The sequence below is a fragment of the Thermobia domestica genome, chromosome 7 (genome assembly GCF_964235325.1).
Source record: "Thermobia domestica chromosome 7, izTheDome1.hap1.1, whole genome shotgun sequence".
Classification (NCBI taxonomy): Eukaryota; Metazoa; Arthropoda; class Insecta; order Zygentoma; family Lepismatidae; genus Thermobia; species Thermobia domestica.
In genome coordinates this window covers 89154567-89181788 of record NC_137460.1, presented here as the reverse complement: position 1 = coordinate 89181788, position 27222 = coordinate 89154567, and positions in this window count along the sequence as shown.

Sequence of the window (27222 nt, the reverse complement as noted above, 5' to 3'; positions counted from 1 at the left end):
TATATATATATATATATATATATAGGTGGGAACGGTCTTACCCCTCCCCCCTTAATGTTGAAGACAGACAGATTTGCGCCGCTGGTAACGTTCATATCAATATATGAAGATTTCAACTTCAAAGTTCTCTTTTAATGATAAACTCATAGGATTTTTTCTCCTTATTAAATACTTTCAGTCTATAATTACAAGCTTTCATTTAATACAGGAAAACAAGTATTTACATGAAATGACATCAAGTATGATTGGAGGACATGGAATCAAGTATTTACTGTTACCTAAAAGAAGGAATATAACAATTTTAAACATATATACACACACAATTACTGTTTCTGTTAGTCATTTATTTTCAATTCAATAATTTTGAAATATTAAACAGAGGGTTTGGATGTGAATACTTTATCTGTACACGGCTAAATAAAACTTTTTCTTCTCACTATACTGCTATTCAACTTTAATATTTTCTAACATACTACTTCTGTCTATTATATTACAATTAAGTGATAAACTAATTGCTGAGCTACGTAAATCAAGTTTATTTTAAAAGTAATAACTTGTGACTGTTTCGCCAACCAAACACTTGGCTTCCTCAAAGACTATGACGTAGACAATTCTCTTGCCATAGTTCATTTATGTAGTTCATTATCGAAAAAATGCCTCCCTAGAGAAACGTATTTAACTTGGGATGTAATTGCAGTTCTAGGAAGTGCTATAGCGCGTTGGAAAGGTAAGGGAGTGACTCTAATGCACGTGATAGGGGCATTATAAAGGGAAATTTCCAAAATTGACTCGAAAAAGTTTCCCTTTTTCCAATAATTTGTGAGAATTGGATGACAAAACTGTCGACAAGGCAAACACACATACACACACACACACACAACGAAACACGTTGTATGCCAAACATCGATTAAATGTTTCAAGTCGTTAGTTTTCATAGTGAATGAGAAACAATATGGACAAAACAATAATTTCGTGGAAGTTAATGGAAAAAGGTTAAAATGAAAAAATGTCAAGAAACAAAAATGAGTGTTTTATCTGAAGAATAAGTTATCATCATAAATATTCTGTCATTATTGGCATGTCACTTGCCGTAACTGTAAAGCTTCCATGCTCCACGTTCTTCCGCTAATCTCTTCCTCTTCACGTACGATTTTCCTGTTTTGATATCATCCATCAACTGTAATCTCCTTCGCCCTCTCCTTCTCTTTCCTGCCACCATACCCTCTACCACTTCCCTCATGATACAGTTCTTTCTCATTCAATGTCCCAACCAGTTTCTCTCCCTCTTCTCAATAATATCTACCTAGGCAGTAAAATTGTTCATTTCTCCCCCACTATTTCTAACACGCCCATCAAGCTAATTCTCTCCATTCTTCTCCACACCCATATTTCGAAAGTTTTCAATCATTTTTCATCATTGTTGCGTAATGTCCATGTTTTTACCCCCATATAATACAATACTCCACACGAAGCATTTTATGAGTCTTTTTCTCAACTTTTTTCTTTTCTTTTTTCTTTTTTTTTCTTTTTTTTTTTACCAAAATCCTACAAAATATACTTTTCTACCTCCTGAAGGCTTCTTTCTCCATCTTATTCTTTCTTTAATTTCATTTTTGTGCTTCATATCATCACTAATAATACTACCTAGGTATCGAAAACTAGTGATCTATTCTATTTTCTCCCCTCCTACTTCTATATTTGATACCAACCGCTTTGTAGCGGCCGACCTGAGGCGCCTTCGGGCCGACCTAATTTTTTGCTTTTCTTACTGTTATTAAATTCATAATTACTATTTAAAAACCTTTTACTTGCTTTATTGCCATGTAATTATTGCAGGTATTAGTCAATGCTAAATTTCTCTCTTTATATTTTGTTCTTTCTGTGGAATAACTAAGCCAGACGAATACTTAAAGTTAGCTGTTTTCTCGTAAGAGGAAACTCATATCTTTTTCTCCCCTCTTTGCATCTTGAGAAACAGATCTGAATTGGTAACCTATAACCTTCGATTCGCTGCACGTGCAAGGGAATATCTAACCCTTGTGTCTTATCTGAGAGTCTGATGTTATTTTCTGAATACTCTCATTGTCCTCTGTTTAAGCCCAGATGTTCTCAAAAACATGGTAGACGTATAATTAACATTTTGGCGCCGAAGTTGACACTTCGAAAATACTAAATATGTCTATTTTGACACCGTATAAAATAAGTGTCTTGGGAACACTTGTATTTTTGGTATCATTGTGAAACGATTAAGAAACCTGTAAAATCTGGATAAAGCTTGATTTTCTTTGTAATATCAAATTAACCTTTGACTTTTAATTTGGATATTATGTACTAGATGACGCTAAAGCCTTATACTGTTTGTAATAACGCGCATGCGTGACTATTCTAGTTAACACCCTAAATAGTCGTTTAGATTATCAGTACCCAATCTAAACGTAAAGACTAATTTCATTGCACACGAGTATCCGCCCTTTTTGGAAGATACCACCCTACTATACTCCCACGTACGTAACGTGTGAATAAACTCCCTGAATACAAAATAGCTGTACAAGCTGTTCTCAGGGGAAATCATTGTGTGTCTACGAGGCACGAGCTTCGTGCTCGTCGCCGGGGGCTCCGGCCCACTCTTCGGGCTCAGGCTTCTGTCCTTCGCCCGCCGGACTTGCGTTTCTTCTCTGACTTTGTTAGAGTCATAGAGAGAAGAACTTAGTGCATTCTCAGAGTGTGTTATTACACTGTGTTAGTGGAGAACTCCGTCATCTCCGTTCTCCTACCAAGGACCATCTCTGTTTTCATTTCGTGTGTGCAATACAGCAAGAACTTTGTTACTGTGATGAACGTTGTTTCTAGTAAGTTTACTAGTGCATTCTCAGAGTGTGTTATTACACTGTGTTAGTGGAGAACTCCGTCATCTCCGTTCTCCTACCAAGGACCATCTCTGTTTTCATTTCGTGTGTGCAATACAGCAAGAACTTTGTTACTGTGCTGAACGTTGTTTCTAGTAAGTTTACTACTACTACATGCAGGCAGTCGTAATTCAATCTCTTCATTGAACTGCCCTTGTTTCTCTTTTATCATTGGTCATATTCTGACCCCTCTCAAGTTTCACGCATACGCCACTAGACTTGTGCGTCATCTAAAATTACCTCTGATGTATAACAACTTATTGCTTATCAACTCTTCTGCGCTGTACAAAAGCAACTTACAATAAAACTCATACTACTTCTAACTCGGCGTTCCAGTCATTTAAAACGCCTATCTAAAGTTTTCAAAGTACGCCCTCACCTACTCATATTCTCTCGGAAAGCACCTCCGAAGAAGCCGTTCGTCGAAGTCATTATTATCACATCTCTTTCGTTCTCTGGTTCCTACGTGAACCACTACACCAGTCACGCCTGTTGAGGACCGAACTCTTTATCTTCTGTAGTTGAGTGAACCATCACCCTTCTGTGTGTGTTCTGCGACTCCAGTACTATTCCTGCATTCGCCGTGAGAATTCCGATTGGAGAAAGAACTTCACTCTCCGTAGGAAGTGGAAGCATCTCGTTGGTTTTACCGCTCGAACCAATACAGACATCTTCTGGGAATTCTTGGTTGCAACGAACATCTTGTTACCACGCTAAGCTCAACTGGACTTATACAGGACTCGACGATATCTCCAGAGGCCACTTGGAACTCTTTCATCTATGTAGGTGTTCTATTGCGAGGTGAGTGATTTAAATTGTTTTAGTGATTTTAATTGTGCATCTTGATTCCTCGCATCGACTCAGAATCACGTCTACTTCTTTGCACCCAATATCCGATTTCAGTGTTTGTGTAAAGTGATTCTACAACTAAGGTTGTTAGCGATAACTATCTCTTCCATTTTATTGTTTTATCGATTAAATTGTTATTAGGCTGAATTATTTAAGTATAGCCAAGCCTGACCTTGTCTTGTGAAGTTTTATGTATTTGAGGTCCATTAAGTGTGTTAATAATCCTGTCTCCATTGCATCAGCTTTATTTTTAAATCCATGGTTGTATAATACGTGCCTAATTATTAAGTTGTCGTCCCGCTACAAATATTTATTTCTTTGCACGAGTCCTAGTTGTCTATTATTTTGGTGTGCTAATTAATCTCGTTGTTGTGTGGGCTTCACGTCAACTAGTGACCCCCCTTTGGAGCCGCCACTGCCCTAAAGTGCTGGCAATTACCTGCGGGACATTCATGGATCAAGGCTCCCTTATAATCTCGTAAACTCGTGCTTGAACTTTGTAATTAATTATTGTCATACATAGGCACTCATCCTGCTCTCTCTCTCTCTATCAACTCACCTTGCCGACAGCCTGGTTAGTCGGACATTGTTTGAACAGGACGGACCTCCTCCTTACCGTACTAATAAATTGCCGAGCCCCACAGACTGCTCAGCTCCATTACATTTTTAATGTCAGGCTACTCTCTAAGTCAGTGATATTCTTGAGACCTTTCGTGGTCCTTTATTAATTATTCTGTTAGTTTGATTTCGGCTACCTTTGGTAGAGATATTGTCGCTAATAATCTCTTTATGTTCGTGACCTGTGGTGGGACTCCCTCACCAGTGGCCGCAAAAGTTCTGATCGCCTCCTGCCACCGGCCCCGACATAAATTTGGTGGCAGCGGTGGGATTCGATCATTAGCTCGTCATCTAATAATGTGTTAATTGATATTGATTATAGAATCCTATGTTGCTTTTGTAAATGACAAAGCAGGAGTTATTTATATTATTACTTTCATTTGTGTTAAGTAGTTTGCTTAGGGTCACATTTATATTCTAACTGAGTTTCGTATAATTTAATGTTTAAATTGTGTTAATTGAAAGGACAGGTTTCCTATTAATTTGCTTGAAAGTAAACATTTTGTGTTGATATGTTGCACTTGGGCAAATGCCCCCTTCTACCCTGAAAGTTTAGCTATCATTTTGCTTGTTCTAGAGAAGTCAATGAGGGAAGGAAAAAGAAACAGTCCATATATCAAAAGAATAGTTCGTTCCTTTTTCTTCAACACAGAGAGAAAACATCTGTTCTCTGTTAGTTTCCCCAGCTGGGCAAAACAAAAAAATTATATATCTATATATTTTGTGAAAAGAAAAAGCAAAAAAAAGGAAATGTGTTGGTTAGCATTCCTCGGTTGTGTACTGCCTTAGTATTCTAAAAACTGTAGGAAAAAATATCAACACAATACCTTGAGAAGGTTTAGGGCGCCAAATGCGGGACGGATACTTCCTTCTCCACCTATCGAGATGAAAGCTATTCCGTTCTGTATTCAAAGCTTCTCAACGTATTCTGAGTTCGATTCTTGCAATGGATTTTCGCGAGATTCATTTCAAGAATCATCAGTCGTAAGGCTGGTGTAGGAACTCCAAGTATTCAAATTCTGCTTGTGTAATTAATGTACAAGTCAGTCAAAACAAACATCATTGAAATTTTGAAATTTATTTTGAAATTTTCATTCTGTGAGTCCTTATACTCACGCGTTGTTAGTTCTTTGATTGTGGGTAAATTCTTGATCTTTCCCCGACTGGCTTCTCAGCGTTAGTGGTAAATTAAATATTATGTTAGGTGCTAAAGAGATTCCTTACACGAACTATACGAACTAAAGCCTTAATATGTTTCGTTTCTCAGTAAAAGTTCATAATGAGATTCATTATTGTGATTTTGAAGTTTTCAAATTATTTTAAATTCTCTTGGAGGCCAATTTAATTTTATTGTTTATGAATGGACGCGCTTTTTGTTAATTATGAGAGGATTAAGTATACCAAGATTGAAAGATTAAAAGGGCAATAAATTCAGTTTAGTAATTTGTTTTAAGTAGAGACCATTCTTAATAAGTTATTGTAATATTAAGCCTAACTCGTTATTTTATTATTTTAAGTCGTGTTTGAATAAAGACAACACTAATGTGGGACACCCCTGACGTATAGTACCCTGTATTCTAAGACCGCGAAGTCCCTTGTATTTTGATTGAATGATAAGAGCGTAAATTATTAGGATATGCGTTATTGCTTTTTGAAGTCCATGGCATCAAAGTTTTGTAATTTTAATAAAGCTCTTGTAAATTTTAATTGCCAGTGTAAGGCTGTTTTATTAAGGAAGAAATATGTGAACTTAATGTAGTAGAAAGACTAATCCTAACAATTCCGTTTGTGCTTAGCTATTGTTATTAATTAAGGAGACGTTTAAATAATTTATTAGTAGACATTATTAATCAATGAATCTTTTCTTATTCATTATGTTAGAAGTTGAATTATCTATAAATTTATCACTTTCCGGTCACGATAAATTCGACCGTAGTCATTGTGTTAATAATTTCATTTGTTCAGGACGTAAAACCGTGCTCTGTAGTATTGTTATTAATTTTGCTATTCCTTGCCGAGCGCTAATGCCTCGAGTTGTGTAATTATTTTGTAAATTTTAGCGAGCTATCTAATTTTGGAACGTGTCGTTGGGAGACACCCTGTCGGAAAATATTGAGACAGTGATCATACCTCTCCCTTGTTCCAGTAATAATTCATGGAGTATAGATTAGGTTAGGATGTGTCAATTCCCTTTCCTAAAAGGAGTACCAATTCCATCAAACGTGATAATTAACTATAATTATCAGCCCCAAAGCGTAAATTGGTCGTTTCAGAAAATTGCCGCTTGTTTCTATCGCTTGTATTAGCTGAGAACCGCGCAATCTCTGATGATTATACTCCGTTGAATCGATCTTATTGTACCAATTCCATCAAACGTGATAATTAACTATAATTATCAGCCCCAAAGCGTAAATTGGTCGTTTCAGAAAATTGCCGCTTGTTTCTATCGCTTGTATTAGCTGAGAATCGCGCAATCTCTGATGTGGATCCTCTGTTATATCGACCTTATTGTATAAGGGTGCGTCCGCGTAATTGTAAGGATGTTAAGCCGGATCTTTGAGAAGGCTTACCCCCTTAAAGGTACGGGACCCTCCTATTACATCCCAGGTCGCTATGGACCCCCTAGGTCCCGCAGCTGTTTATTATCGTTCAGTTTACTAACGAACGACCAGAGAATGTTTGGTTCTTTCGGAAGGAAGCCCAGTGTTTCGTTCGAAAGACACCCTATTGTGTCAAAGTTTTAATTATGTGCTTTTCGAGATGGTAATGATAAGTATGGAAGCTAATGTTGTATTTAAATGGTCATAAATGTTCTTGCTCGCGAGTGCCTAATCTAATCAAAGGTGCGTTTGTGTAGACCTAATCCTTTTGAGCACTCTTGCTCCCTAATGAGTCCAAGCACGAGCCCTTAAGAAAATCTAAGGTTGTCCGAAGAGATAATTAAATTCGCTTGTCCAATGTATCAAGTATTGTTATGTTTTCTAGCTTCCGCGTAAATTAGTGATGTTATAATATCATGAGTAAAAGAAATGCTTTTGCAAGTCCAGGAATCGAGTTATTTTCTAGAATAAAATTCTTATCGGGCCTAAATGTCAAATACAGCCGCCCTGTTTAGTAAATAAGTGCATTATTGATCACTTTGTAACTGCATATAAACTCTTTCTTGTCTCCTATTTGAATGATAAATCGTTCTTTTGTGTGTATAGATATCCCAAAAGGTCCCTAAAATGTAAATACGCGGTTAAATTCCTCAAAGTTAAAATTATGAATAAATGCGAAGTAAATGTAAGTCCCAGGGTCATATGAGTTAATATTAGAAGATAGGCTAAAAGTAATCCTTATTATACCTCTCTTGCCTCCTGCCGTCCGAGTGCCAACTTAATTTGTATCTAAGAGTCGACATCATGTCTCCTGTAAGGAATTCTCGTTGAATTGTATTAATTGTTCTTAAATGTATTTAAGTAATTATAGTCTATTCCCGTTCGATTGTATTTCTATAAAGTTGTGGCACATTCTATTTTTATCATTTGGATATATTGATTATTGTATTTACCAAGAATAGACATTTTAAGCTGTAATTCTAATAATATTCTAACGTGAATATACATTATAATAAATATGATAATGGCATTTGATATATTATGCGTTATAATGCATATGATAATTGTATTTTGATATCTACTATATGTGATAATTAATATGAATTTTGGTGAATATCCAGGTTGAAATTAAGACCTACCAATTGAATGATATCAATATTTTACTGTAAAAGGTAGTTGTTATCATAGTAAGGCAACAAGATAATTGCCTGAAGTTATATTTAAATTCATTGTTAATTTCTAAACGTCAGTACTTCAGTTATAATTGGTTCCTTTGTTAATAAAATGACGTAAAAGTGAAGTACCTCTGTGCGAATAGTACAATTAAATATATGTTGATTTGAAATTCTATATTGTAACTCTACCTCTCTTATCGATTAACTATTTGTAGCAGTTCATTTTATAAATTAAGACGATTTATTTGATTAAGTTTATTAAGCGTCTGTTCAACTGCGTTGATTAATTATTTGTGGTAGTTCATTCTATAAATTGAGATGATTTATTTGATTGATTTTGTTAAGCGTCTGTTCAACTGCGTGACAATAGTCACTAAACAATAATATTGAACCACGCGTTAATTGGCATATTGTTAAATGTAAAAGTTGAAAGTTTAGACCATAATTGATCTTGTATATTGGTCGTTTGCGTCATATTGTAATTTAGGTATTTTTTAGACGTAACTATAAACTTGCCATTTAGTTTATGAACACCCTGTATTGAGTCGTGTTCCATATAAATGCTATTTAAAAAGGGTTCATTTTGAAACATTCATACGCTGTCCCGTACTGAATTCTAATTGTTTAAGGGATGAATGTTATAAAGTGTTTAAAATATATATATATATATATGTTCTAGTTATCCCTTTCGCGCTAAAAGAAATCAGCCTTCATTTCATTCGAAAGCTTGTATGCAAACATAGAAATTCTTCTTTTAGCCGTTCTCTGTTTAAAGAAAAACCAGACCCTTACCAGACAGGGCTGTAGTATAATTTCTTTTTCTTCACACCACCCTGACCTCAGCGTGGAGTGTAGTAGCAAAAAAAAAAAAAAAAAAAAAAAGAGAAAACATCTGAGTGTCAATTCCCAACTACCCTCCGGTAGTGGATAACCTTCGACCTCAGGGAGTCCCAGTAACCCAATTTTGGTAAAGACTAGAAGAACATAAAAACAAACTGGCTCCCTTTCTTATCGTATATTTAATGGTTTGTTTTGACAATTTTGGAGTAAGTGATAAAGTGTAAATTTTTAATTAATGTATCCAAAAACAAAACGTAGAGAAAAAGAAAATTTACATATAGTAATAATAATAATAATAATAATAATAATAAAAAAAATCATGAATTAAATACTTCATTAACTAATGTAGTTATACTCTGTATACGGTAGTCTTACGATTCTATGTAATGTGTATAATCCCTAGAATTTTTAGGTAGTTGATTCTTGTACTTTTAATAATATAGAAGTCATTCAAATCTTTTGTTAAATTTAGTAATTCTATATATATACCTAGTGGAAATTTCGTTTAGGAAATGTGCAGTTCCTTGAATGTCTAGAGAAGTCAAGAATACAACTATCGTTAATGATTGCAAATTAGTAAAAAACAAAAAAATTTGCGTGTAAATATTTATTATCTATATATACTTCCTTTGTAGTTATAATTGATTTGTAAAGCATAATTGCATGTTACTTGGGTTTAATATCTAACTATATTATTTTAGTATGGGTCATCCATCCCCTTTACATATAGGTATATCCTTTGTATATATAGGAACTCGTATTATAATAATAATAACTATAAAAACTGAGTAAAAAAAAATTATTTTAAATGTGTACTGTACATAATTGAGGTCATTTATGTTATCCCTCGCTATAATGTTTTAGTAGGTATAAAGTAGTTATATGAAATCATGTTGTATTGGCCTTTATAGACAAAGCTTAGTTTTGTAAATATGTAGGAACAAATCGTACCAACTAGGGAATTCTTTGTATTATACGTATATAACCATTGGTAGAGCCATGTAGTAATTTCTTAAATTTGTGATTCACTCACCATCGAGATTTTATATCTAGATAATTGGTAGTCTAATGATAACTTTGTTTATTAACGTAGTTTAATAATGATTTTGGGTTCTCATATTTAATTCTAGTTATAGGTGTATATATATAAACATTTCTTTAACTTTTTAATTGTTTGGGTATGACCTAGGTATTAGACCTTTAGATAATCGTATATCTTCTTATATACAAAAAAAATATATATATATATATATACTTAAGCAATTTTGGGATTTTAACGAGTACTTCTGTACTACTGATATAACTACTTTTGTGTCATTATTTAATTATGGTGTTACCTAATACTATATAATTATTTCAATGGGTTTTTACTTTATGGATTTAAGTACTTCGATTATTTAGCTATAATTGTGTATAAAATAATATTCGCTGGTATAAGAAAAAAAAAATGTTTTACCTTTATGAACTTTACTTAAAGAATTAGTAAGTGTTGCCAACTAGGACTAAGAAATTTTAATTGAATATATCTATGTATGAGTATTAAGCAGTGTTGCCAATCCTAAAGATTAAAAAGTGTTGCCAACTCTAAAGTTTAAAAACAATATTGCCACTTAATTTAAAAAAAAAATTTAAGCCCAAGTAGTCAAAAAAAAATATTCCTCAGTTCCCTCGTCTATTTTTTTTTATTTTACGCGGGAGGACTGTAGCGGCCGACCTGAGGCGCCTTCGGGCCGACCTAATTTTTTGCTTTTCTTACTGTTATTAAATTCATAATTACTATTTAAAAACCTTTTACTTGCTTTATTGCCATGTAATTATTGCAGGTATTAGTCAATGCTAAATTTCTCTCTTTATATTTTGTTCTTTCTGTGGAATAACTAAGCCAGACGAATACTTAAAGTTAGCTGTTTTCTCGTAAGAGGAAACTCATATCTTTTTCTCCCCTCTTTGCATCTTGAGAAACAGATCTGAATTGGTAACCTATAACCTTCGATTCGCTGCACGTGCAAGGGAATATCTAACCCTTGTGTCTTATCTGAGAGTCTGATGTTATTTTCTGAATACTCTCATTGTCCTCTGTTTAAGCCCAGATGTTCTCAAAAACATGGTAGACGTATAATTAACATTTTGGCGCCGAAGTTGACACTTCGAAAATACTAAATATGTCTATTTTGACACCGTATAAAATAAGTGTCTTGGGAACACTTGTATTTTTGGTATCATTGTGAAACGATTAAGAAACCTGTAAAATCTGGATAAAGCTTGATTTTCTTTGTAATATCAAATTAACCTTTGACTTTTAATTTGGATATTATGTACTAGATGACGCTAAAGCCTTATACTGTTTGTAATAACGCGCATGCGTGACTATTCTAGTTAACACCCTAAATAGTCGTTTAGATTATCAGTACCCAATCTAAACGTAAAGACTAATTTCATTGCACACGAGTATCCGCCCTTTTTGGAAGATACCACCCTACTATACTCCCACGTACGTAACGTGTGAATAAACTCCCTGAATACAAAATAGCTGTACAAGCTGTTCTCAGGGGAAATCATTGTGTGTCTACGAGGCACGAGCTTCGTGCTCGTCGCCGGGGGCTCCGGCCCACTCTTCGGGCTCAGGCTTCTGTCCTTCGCCCGCCGGACTTGCGTTTCTTCTCTGACTTTGTTAGAGTCATAGAGAGAAGAACTTAGTGCATTCTCAGAGTGTGTTATTACACTGTGTTAGTGGAGAACTCCGTCATCTCCGTTCTCCTACCAAGGACCATCTCTGTTTTCATTTCGTGTGTGCAATACAGCAAGAACTTTGTTACTGTGATGAACGTTGTTTCTAGTAAGTTTACTAGTGCATTCTCAGAGTGTGTTATTACACTGTGTTAGTGGAGAACTCCGTCATCTCCGTTCTCCTACCAAGGACCATCTCTGTTTTCATTTCGTGTGTGCAATACAGCAAGAACTTTGTTACTGTGCTGAACGTTGTTTCTAGTAAGTTTACTACTACTACATGCAGGCAGTCGTAATTCAATCTCTTCATTGAACTGCCCTTGTTTCTCTTTTATCATTGGTCATATTCTGACCCCTCTCAAGTTTCACGCATACGCCACTAGACTTGTGCGTCATCTAAAATTACCTCTGATGTATAACAACTTATTGCTTATCAACTCTTCTGCGCTGTACAAAAGCAACTTACAATAAAACTCATACTACTTCTAACTCGGCGTTCCAGTCATTTAAAACGCCTATCTAAAGTTTTCAAAGTACGCCCTCACCTACTCATATTCTCTCGGAAAGCACCTCCGAAGAAGCCGTTCGTCGAAGTCATTATTATCACATCTCTTTCGTTCTCTGGTTCCTACGTGAACCACTACACCAGTCACGCCTGTTGAGGACCGAACTCTTTATCTTCTGTAGTTGAGTGAACCATCACCCTTCTGTGTGTGTTCTGCGACTCCAGTACTATTCCTGCATTCGCCGTGAGAATTCCGATTGGAGAAAGAACTTCACTCTCCGTAGGAAGTGGAAGCATCTCGTTGGTTTTACCGCTCGAACCAATACAGACATCTTCTGGGAATTCTTGGTTGCAACGAACATCTTGTTACCACGCTAAGCTCAACTGGACTTATACAGGACTCGACGATATCTCCAGAGGCCACTTGGAACTCTTTCATCTATGTAGGTGTTCTATTGCGAGGTGAGTGATTTAAATTGTTTTAGTGATTTTAATTGTGCATCTTGATTCCTCGCATCGACTCAGAATCACGTCTACTTCTTTGCACCCAATATCCGATTTCAGTGTTTGTGTAAAGTGATTCTACAACTAAGGTTGTTAGCGATAACTATCTCTTCCATTTTATTGTTTTATCGATTAAATTGTTATTAGGCTGAATTATTTAAGTATAGCCAAGCCTGACCTTGTCTTGTGAAGTTTTATGTATTTGAGGTCCATTAAGTGTGTTAATAATCCTGTCTCCATTGCATCAGCTTTATTTTTAAATCCATGGTTGTATAATACGTGCCTAATTATTAAGTTGTCGTCCCGCTACAAATATTTATTTCTTTGCACGAGTCCTAGTTGTCTATTATTTTGGTGTGCTAATTAATCTCGTTGTTGTGTGGGCTTCACGTCAACTAGTGACCCCCCTTTGGAGCCGCCACTGCCCTAAAGTGCTGGCAATTACCTGCGGGACATTCATGGATCAAGGCTCCCTTATAATCTCGTAAACTCGTGCTTGAACTTTGTAATTAATTATTGTCATACATAGGCACTCATCCTGCTCTCTCTCTCTCTATCAACTCACCTTGCCGACAGCCTGGTTAGTCGGACATTGTTTGAACAGGACGGACCTCCTCCTTACCGTACTAATAAATTGCCGAGCCCCACAGACTGCTCAGCTCCATTACATTTTTAATGTCAGGCTACTCTCTAAGTCAGTGATATTCTTGAGACCTTTCGTGGTCCTTTATTAATTATTCTGTTAGTTTGATTTCGGCTACCTTTGGTAGAGATATTGTCGCTAATAATCTCTTTATGTTCGTGACCTGTGGTGGGACTCCCTCACCAGTGGCCGCAAAAGTTCTGATCGCCTCCTGCCACCGGCCCCGACAGCTTTGTTCCAAACACCATGACTTCCTAACATTTATTTTCATCCCATATTCTTCACAGGTCTTCCTTGCGCTTTCTAACATCTTATTGATTTTCTTTTCAGATTCCGGAACGAGCGCCGTATCATCTGCAAACCGTATATATATCTAATCATTCTATCTCCTATCGAAATGCCGTCTCTGTTATGTAGCTCTTTTTAAAACGGATTTAACAGGTGACAAAACCATTATGTGAGAAAGTGCTCATCCAAGGATCTCTGCATTCTCCTGATCTGTAAGCATAAATGTGCGGAAAAAAAGCTCGAAAACTTCATAGTAACTGAAGGAGACGTTATTATCACCATTTCGCCCAGTGAGTTCATATACTGACTCCACAGAATCGCCAAAGATTGTTGTCTTGAATTTCAGTGGTGAGAACTTCCAGTATCTTCATTAAGGACATTATTATATTTCGTTTCTATGTTTTGCATAGTTTGTACACTGAAGATACTGAAGAAATTTTTTCGCATCTACTTTGAAAAGCAGCTTATCCTGTATATACCTGGCAACCTTGATTAGACTTTGTATGAACTTTGTTTTTGGATATGTACTTGCTACATTACGTACAATAACTATCCCATATTTCTGACACGTCTAGTAGTAATAATAGCAGCAGTAGTTCCTATCGAATGATTATTGTTTTTTTTTTTTTTTTGTTTGTTTGTGTGTTTGTTTCTTCTTTGACCAGGAGAAAAGGTCGAACAAAAGAGGAAGATGAAACAAGATACAGCAGAGGCCACTGGATTGAGAAGCGGGGAAATGTTGGAAGATGAGCACAAGAAAGAGATTAAGATATTCGGGGGGAGAAACTGAAGAGTGAGGAAGGTGGGCGGGTGCCCCCTTCTCTTCCATGTACAACACTCATCAATCAGAAGACACGTGATAAATTGTACACGTCAGATCCACCAACCGGAAGAAGCGGTTTCCCGTTTTTTTATGCTTTCCATCCTTGCTTGCCACAAATACACATCATTTCTTGTTTGTATAGGGGCTAAATAGTTTCGAAAAAGAATTATCCATTCACACTGATACTGTAATTTGAATTAAACTGCGTATCAAGACATTTTAGTATGCAAAAATTTTATTAGCCTAGATAGCTTGTACGAAACCAAGAAACTTCTAAACAAAGAAATATTTAATTCATATTGTTCTTATTTTTTTAAAAAGGAACTATCATCTTTTCTTTAGGAGCTATATCATTCTTCTTGTGTTCCTTCTTGAACATTCCAAAGTATTGCAAACTTATAAATTAGCAATACTAGGAACGTATCTATGTGTAATTCATGTGACATTCAAAAATGTTCCTGAAGTATTTGTCTCTATCCCAGACCCGTATCCAAGGGGGGAGTCGGGCCCCACTAAAATTTTGAGGACCCTCCTAAAATTTTCACGGTAGGCTTGCAAATGAACTATAATATAATTGGCTCGGGCCCCCCATAACTTCAGCCGGATCCCCCCTACATTTTTGGGCTGACTACCGGCCTGCTCTATCTTGGACAAATGTCTAAGGTATGGTTTCTCAACAACCACTGGTGGTGGCTGCTGGGTGTGGTACGTAAAACTTATGGTGGTATTAATTATGGTTGTTCTTATGTGGATATGGTTGACAAGCTCCTGATTTAAGGCGAACATATTTTCAATGGTCAAATTTAAACGAGCTAGTATTGCATACCGGAAGGAAATTCAGACACCAGAAAATCATAATACTAGTTGTTAAAATTAAAAATAAACTCTACTATAAGCAAAACATATTATTAATCTATAACAATTACATGAATGTTGTGATATAACATCCTTAATGGATCTCTGATAACGCAGAATTATCCTGATAACTTCTAGATGGATTGAAGATACATAAATTTACAACAGGAGACGAGAAGAAAGGCCTTTCGAGAATCAAGACGAGACAATACTTCTAACAAGTTCACGAGACGAGACAAGAAAAAAATCGTTTGAGAATCGAGACGAGACAACATTTTCAAAAGTCTAAAAACTTTATTCCTCATCTCGCCTCGTTTCGTGAGCAAGATTGGTTACATATGCCTACATCAGTGGTGGAAGTTGAGGGAAGTCACAAAGGTAACATTTTTTTTTTTACTACAAGCTCAAGGGTAAACAACAACTTCAGAAAACTGTATAAAAGAAGCAAGTTTTGTTCCCTTATCTCGTGGCAATAAAATTTAAATTTTCATTTGTGTGAATTTCCTCACGACCGCCATTACATAAATTAATAGTTAATGTCAAAACAAAGAGGAAGCAAACAACTCGTTATTTCTTCGCTTAGGAGAAAGATAATAAAACTGGAGACACTTCTATTAACTACCACAACTTCATCTTATATATATAAAAACTATAATAAGAAAGAGCCAATCGAATTCCAATTTTGTTAGTGACGTTATTACTGAGATTTTCTTTCGAAAATTTCTCTACGGATTCTACAAAAAACTTACTTCTAGATTTTTTATTTTCATTCTTTTTTTTCGATTCCCAGGAGGACCTCTCTGCTAAGGAGGTGTTGGCTGTGATAGGCACTGGCTATTTATATAGAGCTCCTGCAGCTGCCAGACTCAGCGATATAACATAGTTAGACCTGCCACTTAATCAAAAATTCCCTAGCGCATTCGTTGCTTTTATCCTGATGGAGTTAACTTGGAAAAGAAGCTTCCTCGAGTAATATATATATATATATGAAGAGAGAGAAGCATTTGCTGTTTGTCTTTTTTCTTTCCTTCAAACATGCGTGCCAAGAACCAAGAAGAAAATAAGTAGATATCCAATTTTCTCTTCTTTCACTCTCTTAAGCTTTATTTCGACTAATAGTTTCCTTGGCACATTTCAACTCTTATCAAATGGCGCCCAGCGTGGGGCACAGGAGAATCTCTAGTTAGCACTAAGTAATCGTGAGCCTTCTTGTCTATTAGCGCCATCTCTCTTGTGGCTTCTCGTTATTACTGAGTTTTGCTCGTTTTCCTTCTTTTTTTGAAAGATTGGTTGTTTTTACTCGTCGTGTCGCGTTGCTTCGGAATGAAATTTGGTTAACACGTTATTTCATTAGATAGTAATGGTTTTGCTTCATTATTTGTTACAAGTAGCTCATTGTATTTTAGAATTACGTTAAAGATACCACTGTCAATATTAATATGGCAGGTGTTTACAATCATGAACTAATGAACTAGATCTTAAGACATTTTGTAATATTTTTTGGTGATTTATAATTATTATAATATTGATATTCGAGTAATTATAGAAGCAAATATTCGTTTAGTTGATCACAATTATTCGATATTAGAAAAAAATTTGGAATCCTTCAAACAACATTCATTTGTTCTCACTCAGAAATATGTGAAGCATTGGGAGTAGTAAAGACGAAATCAATAACAGTCTGCCTCCTCAAGAACGCCTTTACTATAGTTCTTTGAACGATGTCATATAGATGTCATGACAATTCCGAATTATGACAATTGCGATCGTCAAAGAAATAGAGTCTAGCTTAATCTGGAGACTCCAATGACAATTGCCATCAATGAAACTGTCAACATATTATTGAGATTTCCTAGTTTGAAAATATTATCATTAGTAATATGTAGACATACTAACATTAATGATTAACCTGTTAACTGGGGAGTTTCCGAATGAGAAAGTTGCATCTGAATGGGGAATAAATTTGATAAAAAAATACATAGTATGAAATGAAATGAAATCTTTTTAAGTTTCACGCCAAACCCAATACGATACGTATTAATTCGTCACACCCAATACGAATATTATTACGTCAAACGTAGTCGTCAGACTGTAAATACAAGTGAAATTTTCATGACGAGTTAAATCGTCATTGGCAGTAGAGAGGTTAAATACCGAATTATCACACGTTTTCCAAGTCTGATGTGGCAATATAGTCGGAGTCCCGATCAAACGCGTAAACTATTTTGGTGTGTTTAAAATTCTGATTGTTAATATTCGCTTCGCGATCATTCTGTTATTGCCACTTGCTTATTTTGTACTATTATTATATACAAAATATGATCGATGAGGTATTATCATCACCAGTCATCTGTTTTAGTCATTAGTCAAGATTGTGCATTAAATCAGCATCTGAACGTGGACCAAAGTTCTCAGTACTTCTCAACGATTCTCTCAATCGTCTGGACCATTTGTATGCATTGTTTCTTCTTTTTCATGCGTTTTAGGTTAAGTTCCATTCTGAGTAATTCATGTATGTGTTTCTGCTTCCACTTCAGGCAAGAAATCAAATCTTGGACCTTTAGATAGAATCTACCTAGTAACGCATTTATCTTATTATTTCATCCTTCTATCCCATTATTTGTCCTGTGTCTATGCTGGTAGCAAGTCGGGATCTCCACAGGAATATCTTTGTTTTACAACCTCTCGTGTACAAAATAGTTGAAGAGTTCTTCTAACTTCTAATTAGTAGGAGCTTTCGTAAATGAATAACCAGATTTCATGCTGGAAATATGCTCGTTTGTTGCTGTAGATGGCAGTGAATGGTATAAACTTGTGTAAATTGCAAAATTCAGCTCTTAAACACGTTGCAAATCCTATTGGTCACTGATTGACGGCTTCTATAAAATTCACAACAACGCACACAAAGCAAAAGACGCAACAAATATTGTGCTGTCGTAATATGCTTAACTATGCATCAGTTTGTCATATACCTTTATGAGTAATTTCCGCACACAACGATCTTATAGTATTTAACTTCGATTTTAAATATTTATTCTAAATTTGATGCAGGTTTATAGGATGATTAAAATATGGTCGTAATTGTCACAACTTATACTTTTCAAATGACTTTCGAAAGAAAGTGGTCGCAATTATCTCGGGCTGTTTCATAATCGCAATTGTCTCAGACCGTAATTGTAAGACATTCCTTATATCACGTACTCTATGTTATACTGCTGAAACTAACATCTGCAATAATTCTATGTAAATACTTTGTTACTGTATATGAGCAAGATGGGGACACGGTGGATCTGTAGTAGAGCGCTTACCTCAGGTGAGTGGAGTCTGGTTCGATCTCTGACCAAATAAGTCTGTGATGGACAACATCGTGTTCGTGGGTTTTCTCAAAACTAAAAGATTTTCGGTTATATGAGCAAGAGCGTTGTCTGCTACATATATGTTAGTTTAAGGTGACTAGAATTTTAGTTTGCGAAAGATGGACACATATGAATCGAGTGAGAAAAAGTACATAACTTTGATTCTTATATTGCATTTTTGGCGCCAGTGGTGTTTTCAAGTTAAAAATACACAAGTAAACATGATAATGCAGCGTTCTTAACTAAATACTCATCAGTTACCCTGACATTTTAATCTAAAACTAGGCCCAGTTATCTCATTATTGAATACCCGTTTCTAACCAACGTATTGTAACTTTCACAGGTACCTTTGGGATTAACGAATCTTCTTTAAAAGTTCTTTGTTTGCACTCAATAATTTGTAGAAATTGGTACAAGATTGACCAAGAATTGGAGTACTTTCACTGATTAGCACAGCTTTCGGAGTATCTCAAAACAGTTGGTACCAAAAATAGCTCTATACCCAATGTGGAATTTGATCTGATCTTGAATAGCAATTCCGAGTTACTTTGCTCACTTTTGCTTAGAAAATGGAACACTTAGGCTCTCGTTTGAGAATCTGAAATAAAAGGGGGCAAGGATTGAAAAAGGGAATTGTCCCAATTAGAACGGTATGTCTAGCTGGTTACTTTACGTTAGATTTTGTTAAGTATTGAACCATTTATATTTACTATTCACATGTCAAACAAACTATTTTGAGCATTCCGACTATGAGCATTCCGAGCGTTTCTGTCACAAGTTTACTACCCTAAACCCCTCATATTAACATTTTTTTGTTTCTCTATTACTTCCAATTTAAATAATTACTATTTTACTACTATCATGTTACTATTTTATCAATTTTTGAAATTACTTTCGTGTTAAGTAAACTACCATTCTCCTAGACTGTAATAGCATACTCAGATATGCTTTGATGCACAGGTGTATCGTTAATGAAGTATTAACAATACAAATATTATGATCTTCTACTCGTTGATAGGATATGTTAAGATGTGTATCTGTTTCTCCTGCATACTCATCTGCAAAAAATAATGATATTGTTCAATTTTTTTTTTCGTACACCAAGCTAATTACAAAAATGTGTTAGAAGTAATCGTGCGAAAAGAACGTTAGATTGTAAATTGGCATCCAATATTCGGTTGTTTTGTATTCGTGCGCCCATATAAGGGTTGAGAAACGGTGTCTAATTGTATTTGTGGTTGCCGTATTGTCAACAGAGTAGCCCAAATTATCATTTTGTCCAGGCATTTCCTGGCCACTTAATTGCGTAATAAGCCTTCAATGATGTCCTAGCATTGCAAAACGCAAACTGTAATCCACGAAATGGAGTCATATATAAAACTGCACTCTCTTTGTATTCTGCTACGAACATAAAGCTACTAAACACGTGCTCTCTACAGACAGTGCGACCAGTCTATCCCCTCCCCCACTGACATACGTTGTGTCGTGTGGATTTTGTTATAATTGGACAATGTATAAGGAATACTCTCAAATGAGTTTCCATCAGTGTATAGACGAGATTACTCATCAGCCCGTGCATTTACGGAATTGTTGTCATCTGAATGATATCTCCTTTTACTTGCTAGAATGAAAAAAATATATATATTGAAAGCAAAACAGAAAAGCAAGTAAAATCAGAAGAAGATAGACAAAGAAAAAAGGAATAAAAGAAAAATTCAATCAACGGAATGTATTAGATGCTCTCAAACTCACAAATATTGATATCAATAGAATATTTTCTTGTTATTCTTCGGTTCTTTCATGTGAAAAGGCTTTTATTATGGATTTATGGAAGGCAATAATATAAATATATATTCTCATACTGCAAAACCAATCACATGACACCGGATAAGGTCATGACATTGTTCTGTTATTTCCTGTCGTCTTTTCAATAGGAAACTTATATGATGATAATACGTATATGATGGACAGGGAGGATTAGGTAAGCTTTATTTAAGTGGATCCCAAGCTATTGGTAAACAAAACAATTTCTCTGTCTAGTAGCCAGCAGGAATCTAAAAAAAATAATAAAGATATTTATGATGTCTCTTATAATAATATCAGTAATGTCTCTGAATCTTCTTAACATCATGCAAGTCGGAGTAATTTTACAGTACTATGTATATGGGGAAAATATTGATTAATTTATTTATTTATTGAAATGGAACACAACAGGTATTATCGTATACCCAATTTCAGCATTCAACTTTCATGATATAATATATAGTATAACTCAAGTTATCCGAGCTTCAGTCATTCAGATCGATATAACGGAATAAAAATATTATTTAAAAAAATGAAAAGAATAGAGAAAAATAAAGAGAGATACAGGGTGGACCAAAAGTCACGAAAGGGATATAGCTGTGAATATTTTTTCTTAATTTATCGTTAGTTTCCATTGATATTTCGTTTACTTAAAGATGAAAATGGGAGATCGTTTACACTTATGTGTGGAATATAATCTCAGGTAGGTGTCTGCCATTACGGGTCTCACAGATACAGGTCCTGTGTAGCACATGATTCATTAAAGGGTCAACACTTTTGGTCCGAGTGCCCGTATTTTTGCAAGAATATTATCCTTGAGGAGCTGTATTGTTTATAGTTTGTTCACATGCACTTTGTTTTTCAGCTAGCCACAAAGAAAATAATCAAGCGGAGTGATGTCAGGCCAGCGGAAGGGCTAGGTTATGTCAGTGTTTCTCGAGATGATGCGATGGCCAAAAGTGGTCCTCAGAAGCCCAATTGAAGTTCTTACTGTGTCTTGTAGTATCATCTTGTTGAAACCACATCTCAGACATGTTCTTTACTATAGGATGCACAATAATCTCTATCGTGTTTCGATATCAATCGTCAGTCCCCATTACTAAATTAACTTCATCATTTTCAAAAAAAAAAAAAAAAAAAAAAGTATGGCCCAATGATCGTTTTTGACGTTATGTCAACCCACACAGTGTACTTTATAGATCGCTCTCATTCATGGTTTTCACTGCCCCAGAGCCGACAATTTTGTGCATTAACAAAGGCATTAAGTGAAAAATTCGCTTCGTCGCTTATCATCAACTTAAGGATAAAATCATTGTTTTCTGTAGCCAACACAGACCCCGTATCTTGACGCCCATAATGGTGGACACCTACCTGACATTATATTCCACATATAAGTGTAAACAATCTCCCATCAATGGAAAGTAATGATTAAAAAAAAGTTATTCAAAGTTCTAACCCTTTCGTTAATTTTCGCCCACCCTGTATATGTATTCTTTTGTTAAAAAAAATTCAAATTCTTAACGAAACCGAAGTTTAAGTTTATAATTAATTGTAATCGTCTTATTTCAACAATAAGTATTTGTAGTAAAGGTGATCTTATTTCATAATAAATTAGGCCTAATTTTTTATTAAACAAAGGCGATATTTGAGTATCAACCAACCTGTGGTTACACAATAATATTAATATTCAAATCTAAATATAGTTACGATCTTATCCTATTTTAAAATAATGAAATTAAAAGAATAAAGTTGTAGTAAAATCGTCACTCAATAGCTTCAAATCTGCAAATCACATGCACGGTAGCGCCATCTATTAACGTCAAGCAGGTAACACACATAGTGGCTACGACGAGTGATAAGTATTAGGAATTGGCGTTACTCACTGACTAAGACATTCTCGTTTTATAAAACGGGCTAGCTTTTGGCTATCTGGGGGCTCCTCCCTCAGACCCCAGGGTCTGCTCGGCCTATGGCCTCGCATTTCTTATCTATCGGCCTTTGCATCAATACTGAATTTCGTGAACTTGAATTTCATATTTCCTGAATCTACCCATCCGGGCGCTTCGCCTCCACAAACTGTCTTTGTTCGGCCTACGGCCTCGCACCTCTTGAATTCTATCGTTTCTTTTCCTATTTCAAAAACCTAAAAGATAAGATTTTGTATCCCAGGAAAACGCCCTTTAAATAGCATGGGAATTTCTAAGAAATCCGGGCCTGCGTAACATAAGATTTGTAATATTTCCGTAATTGGCATTTTAAACGATCATGTGAGCAAATCATACTTTCTCGCCCGGAGCGTTACTTTGGGAACACACACACCCATACATCCATATGCATATATATGTACAGAGCCACATTTAGGGGGTGCAATGGTGCACGTGTACCCTCCTTTGTTGTAAATATACACCACCTAAAGGGAGAAGCTAACAGTGAAAATAGTAACACTTGCCGAAAGTTTCTACCTTCATGTTTTCGTTTGGGCTTAAAAGAAAGTGAAGTTTTGCAAAATCAGTAGTTTAAGTGAATTTTCTGAAGATTGAAGGAAAAGGATTCACCAAGAGCAGACATTTAGCATTTCCAGTTCAATTCCTCATTCACATTACAGATACTTAAAGACATTTAAAAAAATCAAATTTGATTCAAATGTACTGGTAGTTAGTTGTGCACCCCATCCTGGATCCGGCCCTATATATATATATATATCCAGGGTATAAGTAATTTTACGTTTTACAATTATATATATATATATATATATATATATATATATATATATATATATATATATATATATATATATATTATTGTAAAACGTAAAATTACTTATACCCTGGATAATCTTTCTGCTGTTTCTCCCTAAGCCGTGTCTAGGAAAAGAAAACTCAGTGTAGGAGAATTCGGTGTACAGAAAATTTGGTGTACAGAAAACTCGGTGTGGAGAAAGTTAAGTGTAAGGTGGATTCGGTGTAATACATATTGCATATTACCACTTACGATAACTTAAGGAACTTCATAACTGAAGAAAAGCAAATTTATTTATTTATTTATTTTGCTTTGAGTCCAATATCTCTTGCATGTCTTTTGTGGGTTATTACTACAATTAGTTTTCATCAGACAATGAATCTGTAACTTTCTGTCAGAAATAAAACAATTGCAACTGTAAGTTCAGAGAATAGTTATACAAACAACTGAAAACATTTTCCATATAGTACATCATAGAACATATACATGTGTAAGATGCAAAAATACATTGATCAAAAATGTCTTAGCGGGATGAGCAATATAATTAGGATGTCTTTATTAGATAATAGTTGTACAAATAGTTGACTTCTTCTCCAGTCAGACACTTCAGTTTGTTTGTTTTAAGTTAAGGTAATCAAGTACTGCAACCCTATTGGCTCCTTATTGACTTCTTCTCCAATCAGGAGTAGATACTTTAATTGAGACATTTATTTTTACACCTTTGAGTAACATATGATAAATAATGAAACTATGTCGTTTTTGAAGAATTTAGCTTTAAATATTTATTTATAAAATAGACATAAAATCGTTAGAATTTTTTTGAAAAATCTGCAATTTTCAACTTTACTCCTCCAGTAACCTATATTTATTTTCAGAAGTAGAAAACTCTAGGAAACACTCTCTAAAACAGCATAAAAACATAAGTTTTAAATTAAATGTCGATTGATAGCGATGGTCGCTTCGCTAAATCATATGAACGGACATCGAAAAACAAATTCCTCGTCATGTGAGGGTCATGAAATGTTAAAATCCGTCCAAATCTCGAATTCAAATTATTTCACAATGACATTTTTAATTCCTTATAGTAGACAGTAAAAGTACATTCTACACAAAGTTTGAACTTAAAACTAATATGTTCCTTTATCCTCAAACTTAAGTTTCTAATAAATCCTATATCTACTACAACGAATGTTTCTTTACACCTAGCATTCCCCACATTGAATTTTCCGTACACCAAATTTTCAGTGCACCGAATTTTCGTACACTAAGTTTTCCTACACCGAATTTTCCTGCTCCCCCCTAAGCCATTATCAGTTTTATAGAGTGATGTAAATCTTTTAGTCAAATCTAAAACAATGCCCTCTTTTATAAAGTCTGTCATATGGTAACCTTAGACAAAGGTAAGGCTGTGTGGTCTCGAAAATATGTCATGAAAATGATGACTCATATCGTTTCGTCTTGTGGGTAATCCTTATTCCTAGATTATGGACCGCTATCCATTAATTGAAAATGTCATATATAAAATAGTTTTTGATTTTAGTTTGCCACACTGGATGTCCTACCCATTCCTACCAACTCTATACTTTCTTTCGGCAAAACTCCCAAGTTTCTCGCAAAAGGAAAGGAAAAAACAAACCAAAATGAAGAAGAAGGGGTAGTAGTTGTTTGAAATTCCAACGAAGCTTCCGGCTGGTTGCCTTGCCTTCTCTTAAACTCGCTTCCAATATGCGCATTCGTTAACTTTTCTCTTTGTTCTGGTCCTAATCTTTATTCTATTGGCTTCCTCTGCTCTTCGTCTGTTCCAAAGAATCAAAAGATGAAAGCATGGGAAAGAAGGTGTAAAACTTTTCCCCTTTTTTCCCTCTTTATATACACAACGTTCGAAACAGAAAAGAAACGCCACACACACACATATATATATATATACATATATAAGACAAGAAAAGGCCAAAACAAAATTAGAAATTACAAACTTTCAGAGAAAAGGCTGCAATTCTACAACACAGTATGATACATACCTCAAATCAAATATCTTTCAAATCTCAAGTCTAATACAGGGTTTTCCAATGAGAACGTCAGAACTTTCAAATTCTATTCTGGCTACACTGACAAGATTGGTGAGGTTAAATTTTTTACAGCTGTGCAGCAGTTTGTGGCAAATTGGCTTGAAGAGATAGCAGTTTAATAACGCATAAAAAATATTCGAATTTACCATCAAAGTGCGAGAGAGACGGATGCGTTCTATGATCAAGATATTGTGATGTGAACTAACTCAGGTAACGTGATCTCTCCATACTGGATTATTTTGTGTGGGACTATTTGAAGTTTCAGGTCTTTGAGAATAAACTACGGACAATTCGTGAATTAAAAAAGAACAATGAACGCATATATACGAATTTACTGCGCAATATGTGTAAAAAAAAGAAAAAAAAGTACAAAATTGGACCTTCAGATTGCATTCCATCCACTAAAGTAGACGAGGACATTATCTTGAAAACATTATGTCATCAATTGCCTTTACATTAAATAAACCATTATCACTTTTGGTTTTCATTCTGTTCTCTTGTAGAGTTCTGCCGTTTTTAATGGTAAACCCTGTTTATAGGAAGGAAATGATAATTGCTGCTAAGATTCCCATGATATGAGACAAAAGATTCGTGACGACGAGATAGAGCTTCTTCAATAGAAACTGATACACTTTTTGAGAGGAGACATTGCCTTCCCAAGACTTTTTTTCGAGACGAAACAGTCTCAAAGTCTTGTCTCGTAGATAACCTTACTTACTAGTGGATAGAGTTTCTATTATTTTAATGTCTTTTTTCTCTCTCTCTTTCGAGTACACAGTCATCAAAATTTTAATTTTGCCGGAAACAAAGACAATTTTAATTTTCACAAATAAAAGCTTACAACCTTAAAAATTACAAAATTATTCTACAGCAGTATCCCGATTATTCGAATTAAGTGGGTGAGTGGTTATCTTGAATTATTGAAATAGGATTATACGGAAAGGAAGAGTTTTATTTATTTATTTATTTATTTATTTCACTGATTTCCTCAAGTACGAGGGTACTTCCGAAAGTTTTCGGTCAGGGATTAGCAGGAATTTATTTCGGGAGGAGTCTAAATCGTTTCGGGGGGTCCAAATACAATTTTAGGATAAATTATATGAAATTTTCTAAAATTGCCCCTAAAAGTAGACTACATTTACCAAAAAAATCGGGATTTCAGGGGGAGATCCGGACTCCCAGGACCCATCCCCTGCGTACGCCCCCTGTTTTCGGCCTTACATTAAAATATCATGACACTGGTAATAAGCCAGTTATGGCATATACTACCATCTATGGAAGATATAATGAACCAGTTTCAACTCGAGCTGCGTCAGTTCGTTGGAGGCAATAATTTAAACCAGTTGATGTGGTTAAGCTCGCATTCTATATGAAACATACTCCAGCCGGCACGACTGATTTTACCAAGCCTCCAGGACTAATTCTATGCTGGATCTCCTCGAAATCACAGTTTTTTACTGCACTCAGTCATGGCATGCAACAACAAAAATCAGTAACTTTTAGAGTCACATAAAAATCATCTTTAGCTTTTGAACTGCGTTTGAAGTTTCTTGATATCTAAAATTCTCGTTGGCATTTTCATGTGTGACTTTATTTCTTCCATACCTAATAATAGTATCAATAAATCTGTATCTTTTTCAATTAAGATTCTAGGATTTCCACTAGAGATTACTTCCTTCACTATGACTGCATCAGCGTCATCAGCATTCAGTTTTGTATTCATCCCACAACAAAGGAAATGTTCTATTAGAAATGCAATTAACGTTTTCTTATTCTTATAGTTGCTCAAACATATTGTCTGAGAGACAGTACGGCTTGAAAAGTATGTCAGGTGATGTTCATTTGGCTCTTTGCTGATGTTCCATCTGCTTTGTTATAGGATATTCAGAGTATTCATCAAAAACAACTGATACATTTTCCCCGAA